Here is a 3,965-nt window from a genome sequence, read left to right as displayed (position 1 = left end):
CTTGGTGTGGACTTAATCACAAGTGAAAATAATTGACTATCTAAACACAGTTTGGGAAATAAGTATGAGAACTACATGGAGGGCACCATTTTCTCTTATCTAATGATTAACGATACATGTGTTCTGCAGAGCTTGTTCTTGAATATTTACTAATACTCTAATATACTACTAATATATACTAGTATACTACTAATAGTCACTCAGACGTGTGGAAAGATAGTGAAACAATAGATACAATTGATGTTCTTCAGAATTTTCTGTAAGCAATCCTTTGTAAATCAGTTAATAAATTAAGCAATGGAAAAAGTGGACTACTAGCTACCTTTTTTATTGTGTACTTAAGATTGATTTACAGATGGAAACTAAACTCATCTATGTATCTCTAAAAATATTAGGTTCCAGGAAAAATGAAGCTAATGAAACAGTGACTTCATTTTGTAACTGTAAAACCAAATATTAAAGCAGTTATAAGCTGTGTCCAGTGCGCTGTGTATTGGTATACCTTCTTCCAGATGCAATAACATCGTGCAAAGGGGGGTGAGTCCTGATACATACAAACCCGGAGAGGACTGTCTGTTTTCCCTGAAACTAAGCATCTGCCAAGCCACCTCTTGTACTTCCCAACATGCCCAGGCTTTCACAGGATCACTAGGTTAGAAAAGACCCACAGAATCATTGAGTCCAACCATTCCCATCAACCACTAAACCATGCCCCATAGCACCTCATCCACCCGTCTTTTAAATACCTCCAGGGACAGTGACTCAACCACCTCCTTAGGCAGCCTGTTCCAGTGCCCAATGACACTTTCTGTGAAAAATGTCTTTCTGATATCTAGTCTGAACCTCCCCTGGCACAGCTTGAGGCCATTCCCTCTTGTCCTGTCCCCTGTCACTTGGGAGAAGAGGCCATCACCCTCCTCTCTACAACCTCCTTTCAGGTAGTTGTAGAGAGCAATAAGATCTCCCCTCAGCCTCCTTTTCTCAGCCACCCAGTTCCCTCAGCCACTCCTCGTAAGACTTGTTCTCCAGCCCCTTCACCAGCTTTGTTGCTCTTCTCTGGACTCGCTCCAGAGCCTCAACATCCTTCTTGTGGTGAGGGGCCCAGAACTGAACACAGGATTCAAGGAGCGGTCTCACCAGTGCCGAGTACAGAGGGAGAATAACCTCCCTGGACCTGCTGGTCACGCCGTTTCCGATACAAGCCAAGATGTCATTGGCCTTCTTGGCCACGTGGGCACACTGCTGGCTCATGTTCAGTCGGCTGTCAACCAACACCCCCAGGTCCCTCTCCTCCAGGCAGCTTTCTAGACAGACTTCTCCTAGTCTGTAGCTCTGCACAGGGTTGTTGTGCCCCAAGTGCAGGACCCGGCATTTGGCCTTGTTAAACCTCATGCCATTGGACTCTGCCCAGCGGTCCAACCTGTTCAGATCCCTTTGCAGAGCCTCCCTACCCTCCAGCAGATCAACACTTCCACCCAGCTTAGTGTCGTCCGCAAACTTGCTAAGGGTGCACTCAATGCCTTCATCCAGGACATTGATAAAGACATTGAACGGGGCTGGACCCAGCACTGAGCCCTGGGGAACCCCACTTGTAACTGGCCTCCAGCTGGATTTAACTCCCTAACTCCATGGAGTTAACTTTGACCGTAGCCAAAAGTCTTACAATGTTAATCTTCACCTCTGCAAAATGGCCCTTGAGCAGCAAATAATCTGTGGCAGGCTGGCAGTGGGCACTATGTACCTGGCCAGAAAGGACACCATATGAACAAACTGCCTGCTCCACCAGTAACGGCTGCCTAGTAATTCTCTGCAGGTCACTATTCACCCTGACAGTGCTTTGCCTCCAATGTGTTGCTTTCCATTAGGTACAAGTTTGCAAAGATTTTCATATACTGAGAGTGGATATGTTGGAGAAAGTTTGTGGTGTCAAGAAATATCTACATGGGATGCCCTGAGTTAGCCACTTTTCATTCAAGAAAAATCCTATTTGAGATTCCCAAAGAAGGAAACTCACCTGGAAATAGCATTTGAGATTCTGGTATCATCAATATAAGAAAATAACTTCATCTAGTTCATGATAGCGCACTTGAATTTAAGATCATATATTACAAATTATCTCACTACAAGAAGCTTTTACTTGTGGTTTTCAAAGGTCTAATTGAGCTTACTCAGTGGCAAAAACCAATTCTGTGCAAGAGAAAAGGGTGACATCAGCTGTATCAGTCATTACTCAGCTGAACAGCAATTACTTCTTAATATTTCGTGTTGCTTTGATTTGCCTACCTAGGCCAGGTATTAGGAAAATCAAGCTCCTGGACGTGAGCAGTAATGTCCTAAGCCTCCAAGCTGTGTGGCAAAGAGGCATTTTCACATTATTCTTTCTCCTTTCAAGAAAAGTGGGTAATGTTTTCTACTACTTGAAAAAAAGATTCCTTAACTTAAAATCAAATACTTTTGTTTCAAGGTGAACTTTCAAAGTGTAACTAACTGATGCTTTCCTAATGATACAAAAGTAAGATCCTACTTGAAGTGGGGTTAGTTTTACCCTCAAAGCAGGCTGGTTTTCTCTATTTTTATATACATAAACAACATTATTCGCCAGTCTAACTGAAAGGTCTTTAAAGAAATTCAGCATTTGTCTTAAATATGTCTAACAAAACAACACAAGCATATAGTTAAAATGAACAAAAACTTTATATACAAGCTCTCCTTCGTTAACTAGATTGACCTATGGCTGGGGTCAGGTCAGTGGATCTTGTAGCTTTTTCTTCAACAACTGCAGTTGTTTGTTGACTCAAATATTAGGAATTAAAGCAATCCTTGTGGCACTATGTCTAGAGGCATCTTCTAGGGAGACTGAAAGAGGCCTATCTTAAAGGATGCGTTTTGATTACCTCAGCTTCTGTCAGTATACCCTAAAATGTGCTCATAAAAATTAAATTATTTCAGATAATTTCATGGATCTTCCAATTATTTTAGGGATCATTTGTGGAACCGTAGCAATATTTCAAAAAACATGACTCTTGAGGTAGAAGTATGGGTGTCAAAACACCTCGGTAGTGGACAACAGAAAAAAACCACCACAAATCTGGTGTATTTTATTTAACCAAATCACTGTTTTTCTGTTTTAATCTGATGCCTTGAAAAGTGTCCCCACTTGGAGAAGACTGTGGCAAAAACATCTGCCTTCAGAAAACTGCTTAATCTTAACCAGACAAATTTAAATAACTATGTTATAATGAAGTAGGTGAATCCCATTGCTTAAAGAAAGGATTGAGGCTTTAGTACTTAAATATGTTCTAGGTTGTCCCTGTTTGTATTTATAAGCCTTTACATTTTGGTAAATGTGAAATGTTTGCATTCTGAAATATTACAGTGCCTGTTATTTTTCAGTATCTAATATGTATTGTAGTACTAGCTAATTTTAGCTTTTCAGTATATGAGCTAATATAGGTTAAGCCTTTCAAGCGACCTTAAGTTACTTACATTAATATCTAAATCACTTGAAAATGGAACTTAATATTCTACATCCTGTAACAAACTGATGAGACCTTAGGACCCAATTCTTGTAGGGTTTTGAAAACTATATTGAAGTCATAATTTCCAACCTATCTGTAAGTCAAGCATGCAGTAGGAATCCAAATACGTCATCAGAATTCCTAGTAAGAGCATTGCATGGGGCGTGTTTTGTCAGTGTCAGCTATGTGTAATGAATGAAAGGGCACTTGTACCTTGCATTCTATTCTGACTGTGAAAGTCCCTGTAAAAATAGTGTCTTTGGTGCTCCAATATTGTTCTTAGCGTGTTAACTTGATTGTTGCCATAGAAAAGAGGCGCAGGAAGATGCATTGATCTCTTCATTTTCCTGTTTGCTCAAGGTTTACATTGTAATTGGTATAAAATTTATTCTTCTGTCTCAACTAATTTAGGATGCTCTCTGAAATGCCCAAAGTTGTAGGGTAAAA

The sequence above is a fragment of the Phaenicophaeus curvirostris genome, chromosome 2, assembly GCF_032191515.1.
Source record: "Phaenicophaeus curvirostris isolate KB17595 chromosome 2, BPBGC_Pcur_1.0, whole genome shotgun sequence".
Taxonomy (NCBI): domain Eukaryota; kingdom Metazoa; phylum Chordata; class Aves; order Cuculiformes; family Cuculidae; genus Phaenicophaeus; species Phaenicophaeus curvirostris.
This window is presented reverse-complemented; position numbering follows the sequence as displayed.